This window comes from Periplaneta americana, chromosome 15, assembly GCF_040183065.1.
Source record: "Periplaneta americana isolate PAMFEO1 chromosome 15, P.americana_PAMFEO1_priV1, whole genome shotgun sequence".
Lineage (NCBI taxonomy): Eukaryota > Metazoa > Arthropoda > Insecta > Blattodea > Blattidae > Periplaneta > Periplaneta americana.
In genome coordinates, this window is record NC_091131.1 from 80,512,076 (window position 1) to 80,524,324 (window position 12,249).

At 34.2% G+C, this 12,249-nt stretch overlaps 1 protein-coding gene across 1 annotated transcript in view; it reads right to left on the reverse strand.

Annotated features, from left to right (window-relative positions):
• Nucleotides 1-11,689, reverse strand: part of LOC138715162 (putative transmembrane ascorbate-dependent reductase CYB561 homolog) — a 112,850-nt gene extending 101,161 nt beyond the window's left edge. The window contains exon 1 of the mRNA XM_069847723.1: nt 11,456-11,689. The gene's annotated coding sequence lies outside the window, so the exon portion shown is untranslated. The remainder of the gene's footprint in view (nt 1-11,455) is intronic.
• Nucleotides 11,690-12,249: the final 560 nt, after the last annotated feature.

The following is a 12,249-nucleotide window of genomic DNA, read 5'->3' on the forward strand; positions in this document are numbered from 1 at the left end:
CTTGAGCAATGAAAGAGACATATCTTCTGTCCACAGGGCTGAATATCGTCCCCTATTTTTATGAACCGAAATAAGGTATCCTTAGCAAGACTTGCTTTGTGAATCTCAGGCCATAACATTATCATATTGATAGGCCTATTTACAATTAATTCGTAAAACTAAAGTAGAAACTAAAGGTACCAGCGATGTCGTTTGTGCATTATCTTTGAGAAAGAGGAATTCTATTGAGTACGGCCCGACTAGCTTATTATGTAATGACTTTCATGCTTGAAAACACTGCCAAAAGAATGTGAAAGCCGTATCTTCTGATAAGGAAATGTAGCATTCCAGAATATGTGATAATCGACACAGCACTTTTAAGTACGCAATTAAAACTTACAACTTTGATATTCTGTTCAAAATGTACGCGGTTGCAGTACTGTAACTCAGTAATTTGAATGTATCGTGAACTTCCATTTCTTTCGGAATATTAATTAAATAATATAACTTAATTCATCAGCCATATGATGAACACACTCTAAAAAAAAAGAGAGATACTGAAGTATTTCTAAAACTGACATAGGGCGACTGTTATCCATTTTATTGAGATATTTAGTATTACCAAAGGCATAAGTATGTGAGATTTTAGAGTGAATTCACAACACAAAGATTGCCACGAGGAAGCAACATGATGCAATTCATAATGTTTATTACACTAAGAAAATTATTCTCCAGAGAAGAATGTTACTGAAGAATTGTACAGTTAGAGAAAGTAATACATTTACAACATACTTTCTATTTTGTTGCAGAACAGAGAAAGTATGCTCAACTCTTTCAACCATATCATCAAACGAATTGATTAGGTACTAAAAGTCTCCTGAAATCGTTTGAAGTTAATTACAATTTATTTTTAAAGCTGAAGAAGGGTAGGCCTACATATTATTATATGATGAAGGATCGGTGGAGCGAAGAAAAATTCTCTCCGGCACCGGGATTCGAACCCAAGTTTTCAGCTCTACGTGCTGACGCTCTATTCACTAAGCCACACCGGATTTCAATTCCGATACCGGATTGAATCCTCTCAGTTTAAGCTCCACCTCTTAGTTTCCCGTTAGTGGCCAACCCTCGTGCACTGTGTCACAGATGTGTGACAATGACACAATGTCCAACACACTAATGTGCAGAGGTGCGCTCATTACGAGTGACTAAGTGGCCGGGATCCGACGGAATGGCCGCCGTCTTAAATCACTAAGTGATTATATATGCATATCATATTACTTAGGTACATCGCAATAATACTACATATTATTAGTTTCATATATGAACAATTTAAAAAGTTAAGGATTATCTAAATGTGTCAGGATGACAAACAATGGGAAATAATAGATTCCACAGTGAATATTTGAGTATTACTGACTATTAATCGAAGCCAAAAAAAAAAAAAAGAAATAAGATGGTATGGTTATTAGGAGAGAATGTCTTACACTCGTAAATTACCACAAAATATAAGCTACACACAGTCCAGCGAATAGACCTTAATGGAACTGAATTTACGTGTAACATCTATATTTGATCCAGTGTTGTCACTTTTGATACAATATGATATAAATTGGTACAATCTGTACTTTTTCACTTTATAATATGACAACTGAGAATTTTACAAATGTTTTATAAAGTACCAATATTAAATTACTGGTAGCAAAACACGACTGCGAACGATGAATAATGATTTTAGTCAGCTTGAAATTGAATATATTTGAGAATAAATAGGCTATACATAATACTATTAAGTCTGATTATTGTAATAAGTTACTAGTCAGCGATGTATGCAATGAGGGCGGGAAGAAACTGGCCACTCTAATCTATTATCTCCTGGCTTAGTTGCCTCTGAGTAATGCCTTATTGGCGTCACTTATGAGTATGAGGTTCAAACCTGTCTTTGGACAGTTGACTAAGCAACAACAATTGGGATATATAATTTAAATGAATAGTTTTTAATTTTGTTTTCCTTTCCTTCACTGTCCACTATGAGACATAGGGTTGCCAGATTGTACGTTTTTTCCGTACTTACTTTTCTTTACCTTAAAATACGTAGGGCCTATTCTCTAATTTGAGGGTTATATAGGTACGTTTTTCTTTCCGCAGTATGATTATTTTCAATATGGAGTCTATAGGCCTATATGCAAAGATTTACTTTTATAATGTTATGTGTTTTGCACTATTTAATTAAATAAATTGTTATAAAAAACTAGAGCCAGTGGTTTGTAAGAATTATAATGACCTTACACATTAAACAATAAACAATCAACTGGATCCATTAAAAAAAAGATATTCCCTAGGTCTGGAATAACTGAACTTAGTCCGCTACCAAAGACTACTTTTCAGGACTGGAATAACTGGACTGGGTCTATTTATTTTTAGCTGGTTATTTAACGACGCTGTATAAACTACTTGGTTACTTAGCGTCGATGAGATTAATGATAGCGAGATGGTATTTAGCAAGATGATTTCGAGGAATCGTCATAAATTATCTGACATTCGCCTTACATTTGGGGAAAACCTCGTCAAAAACCCAACCCAAGCGGGAATCAAACCCACGCCCGAGCGCAAGACCGGAACGGCAGGGAAGCGCCTCAGCCAACTAAGCTACGCTGGTGACACGACTAGACTGGATCTATTACCGAGAACTATTTTCCAAAACTGGGATAATTGAACTGGGTCCGTTACAAAAAGCTATTCTCCACGACTGGAATAACTAAACGAGGTCTGTTACCAAAAACTATTTTTTGAGAACTGGAACAACTGGACTGGGTTATATATATATATATATATATATATATATATATATATATATATATATATATACTATTTTGCAAGACTGGAAAAGCTGGACTGGATCAAGTATCTAGAATTATTACCCAGGACTAGAATAACTGGATTGGGTTTGTTACCAAGAGCTATTTTCCAGGACTGCAATAGCTGGAGTGGATCCTTTACCAGGAAATATTCTCTAGGACTGGAGAGTGGATCCATTACCAATAATTGATCTTCAGAACTGGAATAACTAACCTGAATCTGTTACAAAGAGCTATTCTCTAGTACTGAAGTAATTTTTGGATTCAACAGGTAAGTTCTCCTTTCCTTGCCTTTCTTTATGATGGGATGTTTCAACTGCCATATGACGCAAAAACACACAATTTCGTCACCACTTGAATATTCTCTACTAATACAAGTGAAATCAATTTTGTCAGGCTGATATAATTCCTACGAATGTAACTCTTTAACCACATTTTACGGGCGGAAATAGTGTGTCGTTAGGATGCCACTGATTCTTCAAGAAAATTATGATATTTCACTTGTTTTATAAACAAATCCTAATAATACCACAAAAACATTGAATGGCATTTCGTACTGCATGGATTCTGCTGTAATCAACTAAATTATGTCTAGATATTAACACAAATCTAAGCTGAAGACCATGTGTACGACTAAATAAAATTTTACCATGACCCTCCCCTAGAGACAGGAACAGTACCAGGACACCTTAGGTGGGCTTATGTTCATCCATAGTTCACCCGTATCCCTCTTCCTTTTCCTCCGCTACATAAAAATATTTAGGCTATATTACAGCTGAAATTTGTTTCAGAATACCTCTAATCTAATTTCCCTAATGATTAAATGACTGTTGTTATTATTTAGCTCAAAACTTTCCATTGGCAATTAATTCACAACTTCTTTTACCGCTGTGCATAAATCTTCTTTCAATTTTAGTTTCAATTTGTTCATTTTTATTTAGCACCTACTGTATGTAGAGCTCAAGTGGAAAATGAATCTGTGATAGCCATAAAAAACATATTTTATCTTGGCAGAAGTAATCTACTGTCACAGTAATTTCAATAGTGTGAAGCATAAAAATGCAGGATTGCTCGACTCGATTACGTTTTGCCCACCCGAATATCTCTCCTGTTCCCAAATAAAAAGTGCAGCAGCCGTTACTCCTAGGAAATATAATTCCATGTCCATATACATTGCAGAATATAACGAAGGCTAATTTTAGATTTTCTTTGGTAAAACTGCGTTAGAATGCTTCAAACGGAGAAATCAGACAAATGATATTGATTTATTACACAATAATAATTCATTTATTTAACATGGTAGAGCTAAGGCCAGTAGGCCTTCTCAGAAATACAGAAATAGGAATATAGAAATACAGAATACAGAAACAGGAAAGAGAGGGCTGTGAAATTTACGTATCGGGTACTAAAATGACAATGTTTCTTCCAGCAGTCGTCACAGCGAAACTAATGCCCACGTGCATCAACGTCGGTTAGTGTAACCATCGATTAAAATTGTCACCTAATCCCTGATTAAGCATTTTTACGGTGGATCGACCTCGGTTACGACTTAAATAGGAGGTTAACCACAGTAATCTCTAACCGGCCAAATATGAGCGGTTAAAAGAGATAACCAGCGATTAGTAGAGCAAGTAAAGCAAAATGGCGGCCAGAACCACAGTAAATGCTACTTTCTTAAGAGATATTAACTTTAAACAGGGAAAATACCAGTAAAACATGCATGTTTTTGTATGGACGATATGAATGTAAAAACTTTAAGGCCCGTTAAACTGTTATTTCTCGCTTTATTTCAAGCCGACTCAAGTGAGTAGGTGAGTTTAGATATTAGTTCTAATTAAATTTTTTGCTTAGAACCTCGCGGGGATATTTAAAATGATTTCTTCGTCAAGACAGACAATTTACATACATACATAAATGATATTCTGCCCAAGGATAGGTCTTTCACTGCAAATCCAGCATTCTCCAATCTTTTCTATTTTCTGCCTTCATTCTAATCTTCGAATATGAACCATGTATCTTAACAACCCATCACCGTAAAAAAACAGCTTGCTACGAATCCCTACAATAAGTTACCGGTTGTTCTGTATGGTTGTGAAACTTGGACTCTCACTCTGAGAGAGGAACATAGGTTAAGGGTGTTTGAGAATAAGGTGCTTAGGAAAATATTTGGGACTAAGCGGGATGAAGTTACAGGAGAATGGAGAAAGTTACACAACGCAGAACTGCACGCATTGTATTCTTCACCTGACATAATTAGGAACATTAAATCCAGACGTTTGAGATGGGCAGGGCATGTAGCACGTATGGGCGAATCCAGAAATGCATATAGAGTGTTAGTTGGGAGACCGGAGGGAAAAAGACCTTTGGGGAGGCCGAGACGTAGATGGGAGGATAATATTAAAATGGATTTGAGGGAGGTGGGATATGATGATAGAGACTGGATTAATCTTGCACAGGATAGGGACCGATGGCGGGCTTATGTGAGGGCGGCAATGAACCTTCGGGTTCCTTAAAAGCCATTTGTAAGTAAGTAAGTATCTTAATGTCGTCTATCATCTGATATCTTCTTCTGTCCCGAACTCTTCTCCCGTTCACCATACCTTCCAGTGCATCCTTCTCTAGACAGTTTCTTTTCAGCCAGTGACCCAGCCAATTCCTTTCTCTCTTCCTGATCAGTTTCAACATCATTATTTCTTCACCCACTCTTTCCAATACGGCTTCATTTCTTATTCTCTCTGTCCATTACACACTCTCCATTCTTCTCTATATCCACATTTCAAATGCTTCTAGTCGCTTTTCTTCATTTCGTCTTAATGTCCATATTTCTGCCCCATATAGTGCCACACGCCATACAAAGTACTTCACTAGTCTCTGCCTTAGTTCTTTTTTGGGGTTGGCCACTAAAGGGAAACTAAGAGGTGGAACTTAAACTGAGAGGATTCAATCCGGCATCGAAACTAGAATCCGGTGTGGCTTAGTGGATAAAGCGTCAGCACGTAGAGCTGAAAACCCGGGTTCGAGTCCCGGTGCCGGAGAGAATTTTTCTCCGCTCCACCCAGCCTTCATCATATGATAATGCAGAATTTCTGCACGGAAACATCATATGTACTTCGGTACATCACAACAATCTGAGCTAGAAAGTTCAAGCAAACAGGAAGCTTCTTGCCGAAGCATTCTATAGGAAAACAATTTCTGAAGCTAACATTAAACGCATTCTAACCTGCTTTATAAGAAGCCCAAGAAAATCAATCCAAAAAGCTGGTTTGCAACTCCAGCTTCCTCACAGCAGGGCATATGGTTCATAATGTGCACAAAAGGCTCCGTCTGCGAGCATACAAATTCAAATAACACAGCAGATAAGTCCAACAGTAAAGACAAAAAGCTGGCTTACAATGCGAGTGTCTTCGACAAAACTGACGACAATTCGTTCTTAGACCATGTGTGTTTCTTTGAAGGGTCAACTTTCCACATATCAGGAAAAGTCAACAGACACAATTACAAAATTTGCCGCAGCGAGAATTCTCGTGTTGTGTTTGAAGACGAACGTGATTCGCCCGAAATTAATGTCTGATGCGGTTTAATGAAAGATCGTGTGATAGGTCCCTTCTTCTTCTTCTACTTTTGCTGAATCTACAGTGCCTGCCACAACCTATCGAGACATGCTTGAATTCTATATTGTGCTGGATCCATTAATCAACAAGACGACGCTCAGCACCCTTTTTGCTTATGGGGATTCATAAAGGATCAAGTGTATAGAACACCAGTGGCTGACTCGATGATTTGAAGCGCAGAATCCGCCTTGCGATTGAAAACGTCACTTGTTATGCTGAGGAATACCTGAATAGAGGTTGACAACAAGGCTTGACATCTTCTATGCTACAAATGCTGTTCAGTCAACTGTCCGAAGACAGGTCTGGACCCCACAAGTGACATCAACAAGGCATCACTCATGAGGCAACTAGGCCAGGAGATAATGAAGTAGGGCTAAAAATGTTAGTCATGTTGAAATCAACTGAAGATTAAAATTGCAACACCATATATGTATATAAAAAAATGTTAAGTTTCAATTAAATACATTTTTCATTGGAGCTATTAACTTTCATTTTACAGTGTGTTATTATTTTATTAATTTCTCAATCTCCATGGCAACCACTGTTACATAGATTGCAAGATCTGCGCTGTTACAACACTTCGGTATATTTATTTCTCTTTGGGTATTTTAAGTTATAGTCATTTCTTTTATTGATGTTTTAAGTGAGACACGATGTACCTATGTTACTTTCTCGTATATTTCAAAATATTACACATTTTGAATATAAATTCACAACACATATTACACATTTTGAATATAAATTCACAACACATTTATGTTATTTATTACAATGAAATGTTGTTTTTATTATAATAACTGGAAATTGAGGGTAATGGAAGGGAATGAAGTCTGAAATCTCTGACATCACGCCCAAATGTACCTATAAACTGGTTCAAATTGTACTCTATTTCGAGTTATTTTAACTATTCAATAAAAGTGACAGAGTTCTCAGTGATATAAAATAATGTAAAAGTGTGTTATTTTTCATGGCATACAATAAACATGAGCACTGTTTAAACAATCACTTAAATACTCCAGACTCTTTCATAATAATGTACAGTAGTGACAAAAAAAAACCGGACCGACCCTTGTAGCTGATTTCAGAGCCTTGTTCACCCAGAGCACGAGAGACTGGTAACTGAGACTTTCGTGGTTCAAATCCTGCCTGCGAAGGAAACTTTTTTTTTGTTCCTTATTCAAATTTATTTCCAATACTTTTCGATTGCTGGTAAAATTCATGTTCTGGGAATAATAAGTTAATTAAGTAGTAAAATATCGCTGCAATCGAAAAGTATTGGGAATAAATTTGAATAAGGAAAAAAAAAAAAAAGTTTCCTTCCCAGGCAGGATTCGAACCACGAAAGTCTTTGCTACCAGTCTATCGTGCTCTGGAGTGAACAAGGCTCTGAAATCAGCTACAAGGGTCGGTCCGGTTTTTTTTTTGCCACTACTGTACTTATCCTAAGTCCTTCCTTAAAAGGTAAAGTTGTTGTCAAGAAGTAAAGCTTTTACCAGTAAATCTCAGCCATTCTTTTGTAAAAGATGCGATAATTGTGTATTTTTCATACCACTGCTATAAATGTATATAGGCCTATGTTCAAAAGAATCATTTAAAGTAGAACCTTAAATCTCGATTAATTTACATGTATGAGGAAAGATGTAACGGATGTGACAGAATTTGCACCTTTCTTTTGCATTAATTGGTAGTTTGACCACACACTGTTAATATTTTGAACTGAATGAGGCTTAATGTTTTTTTAAGATAATTGAATATGGTATACTTTATTATTTAATTTACTTTGGAATAAAATATTATTTTAAAATTAAAAAAATTCTGTCTTTTTCTGTAATGGATGTGACATTATGTAACAGATGCGACAAGTAAGAAAAACAATTTCATTTTACACGAATATTAAAATTTATTATTGCTTAAATGTAGAGACAACAGTAGTAATATAGCCCTAAGTTATATAATTTTAAAAAATCGCTTAGTTTAAACGAAAATAAAAAAGTATGATGCAAATACATATATTTTTATTCAGAGACGTAACTTATAAAAAAATGGATGATAGCCTATCTGTTTAAAAGAAGTGGAGAATATGCATGTTTATGTCATAATCAACACATCAAGACGTTAATGACAATAAACGTATTTGTATCATACGTAAGCATATAGACCCTACACATCTGATTGATACGTTATCATTGCTAAGAGTATATAATTTCATTACTCAGCCATTCTTTTGGTAACGAATGTGACATGTACAGTTTTAGAGGTTAATTTTAAAAAATGAAAAAAAAAAAAAAAATATATATATTTTTTTTTTCATTCTCACCTCGTCTTCTTACGGTCTTTCTTAGCTCATGTAAATTTTTATCATTACTGTTTTGAAGATTTACACTGCATTGTCAATTTGTGCGCTGTAATGGATGTGACAAAAATGTCACCCACCTCAACACTCCATTCTATATTAGCTTAAAAATGTGTTAATCATTTACAATAATGTACCTTCCAAATTATTTACTGGTACCTAAAGGATGACATTAACTATCTGTGTTGATAAGTTCCATGATTATTTATTTTAATTAAAAATAATAATGTTATTTATTGTAACGGATGTGACAAATAATAAGAAAAACATATTTATAATTTATTTTACACGGAAAATTAATGCTTCACAAAGATTCTGTGAACATATTAAGCTATGAGATATTCAGAAATATTACTACACATTATTATCTTATTTTCACAGCAGGGTAAATAAATAATTTTACTTTTTAGTATGAGGTGTATGTTATAAAAGAATGGTTGTACCAGTACTGAAGCTAAGAAAAATAGGCCTAGGTATTAGTATGTATAGTTCAAATTAAAGTTAATATACAGTTTTTAAAGCATGGATATGCTCTTCAAGCTAAACTTCTCACAGAATTACAGTAGCCCTAAAAGAGTGTAGCTCTAGTTGCACTTCAAATCCCCTGTAGATTTCCCTCCCCCTCTGACTATCTCCAGAATTCATTACTGTCGGCATATTATTCTGAAAAAGATAAGTTTTTTATTCCGCTGTAAGTAGAAGTCTACATCATATATGTATATATGATCTAGGGTAGAAGATACTTCAGAAAACATTTAAACAAAAAAGTATTAACTTAAGCGTTTTTTTTTCGTACTTAACAGCTACGGTTATGTCAGTTTCTCAAAGTAATTCCTGTAGATTCCTTAAAAACACTAAACTTCTGTGTTCAAAATGTCTATTGGACGCATACTTCTGTAGAATGTCAATAATTTTCAAAAAAAAAAAAAAAAAAAAAGCATCCTTCTTGCTTGATTTTCATAGTTACTTTAATTTTTGCAAATCATTTTGTCTAGGCATTTAGACCATGAATTTCTTATCTAAAGAAGATTTTTATTGAACTACTCGTATAATTTTATAAATAATAATATTAATAATACATTTCTCTGACAGAAGTACTTCAGGGAATATAATGCCCATACGATTCTTTTTCATTTAAAACTTTATCTTACGTAAAAGATAATTATAACAAAATACTTAGGTCAATTTCGAGTAAATAGCTATTTTATGTTAATTCCTGAAATCAAGAAAAGTTAATTTTATAATGAAAAGACTGCACTGTGTATTATTCTCAGAGAAACTGACTCTAGAACCTACTGAACATAGCAAAATTCCTCCTGTACTTAAAGAGATATCCCGTATAACGAGAAAGTACACAACAAACAAACATTTTTCAGGCTCCCGTTATATTTTAAAATATAATGAAGTGATATTTCAAAATTCTAAAACGTTTTGAATAATAAATGAAAAATGTACTGTATCTCCCTTTCGAAAACGACGCAAACTTCTCCATAAAACTGTTTCGCTCCACCACTTCATAAATCCGGCAGTAAGTAATTAATTTCTATAGTTACTACTTCTGTTATATTTTGTGAAGATAGTTAATTTTAAAAGGTATTTTGAAATAACAATTAAATAATAACATTATAAGTAAAGCTTATAGATTTCTACAAACCATGCAATAAGCTATCCAACTTGAACATCAGTATCAATAATTTTAAAATGATCTTCCAATTTCTCATTATAAAATAATGAAGTGAACATTTCTTTCGTGACATCAGAAAATAAGTCATTTTAATCAAATGTTGTGGCATAGTACCTAGTAGCCATATTATTTATTACAGCCAAGTTCAAATAACAATTGGTTCAAATATGACATTAATTATTCTCCATCCCATAGTGAAAATTTAACTTAAAACTTATTTTATGCTGAAATAATTTAAATAAATAATTAAGCAAATAAAATATATAAATTCCTTCAATGCATGATAAGACAGAAAGGATTTACATCTAAGCCGGTTTACAATTGTTATTTTTAAATGAAACGGAAATATAGACTAATTGCAGTCAAAAATATTTATTAATGGCAATTCATAGACAGTAACATAGTGGATGGTTCCGTAATATAACTAATGCATTACAAACTTACCATATGGTTATAATGAATGAAGTTCACAACGGTGTGTGATGTGGATCATAATTAAGGTAAATGCGAACATGAAGATACCAGTATTAAGAGTATCAATTTCATTATTGTATAGGGCCTACTCGAAATTAATTCAAAACAAATTTATTGTAAATGAAAAGTAATTAGAGCTTACTATTCGACACAATGAAGTTTGTTTCAGCTTCTTATTGTTACACATTATTTGCATTACGGTACTTACTTCATAATTTTGTTTTTCTTTTAAAATATGATGCATTAATTCTTTCATAATCTGTTCTAGGTAATTTAACTGTAATTTTATATTACAATTTTTACGAGTTTGCACTCAATCATTCATACAGTTCTGTTCATCAATTAAGTGATTATCTCGTCGAAGCCCCGATGCATTATAATAATACGTCGTTACAACGTCAAAGTTTATAATTCAGATGTTACTTTAATTCGAAAATTAACTGTCATTTTTGTTAAATATTTAGTGATTAATATTCTTTATAATTATTATGCAAATTACCTTAGTATATTGTAGATGAATTTCTTGTTGTAAAGATTCAGGACCACTGCAAAAGAAGAAAGAAAGACATCCGTCCACGTGCCAACACAACCTAACTATTCACAGTTCTCTGATCTGCTCTTCTGTAGTGTTAGTTGTGACAGCCAAACAGCTGACGAAAATAAACAATGTCTGGTATCGTGGCGTGCTTTCACACGTATTTCATGTCATGTAGAGTCTTCTTCTGCCATCTTTCATGTGTAAGAGGGAACCATGTGAAAATACAGAGCTATCTAGTGGTATAAGTAGGAAGTACAATGACTGTGTTTTTTTTTATCCTCTCAGGTTATTAGGTTGCCGATTGAACGGTATCACCACAGTCTACTATATACAGTCGCGAAGCTTCAGGTGTTTTTTTTGCAAATCTCGTGATAAAGCGCTCCAAGCGGTTAGCAACTAGAAACAATAGATTGTCCATGGTCGACTTTGGACTGTGTCGTATTTCTATCGAGTGCTAGCTCGTTGCGTATTTCACGTTGGTGCTTGTGAAATGTTCGTTATTGGATATAATGAAAATGTTAATGGATAAAATATAATAATTGGAAGTCAATGTAGAGTATCCACCGCCCACTGAACGCATATTGGTTAAACGAGCGTTGAGCGACTTCCGCCGATTTTGGAAGACACCGACGCACTTAGGTTAGTTTAGTAATTTCATGTTGTAGTTGTAGTTTAGTTTAGTTTAGTTTAGTTTAGGCTTTTATTATCCCGTCAAGATGAAGGTGAAAGTGATTGAGTGTGATTTTTTGTTTTCT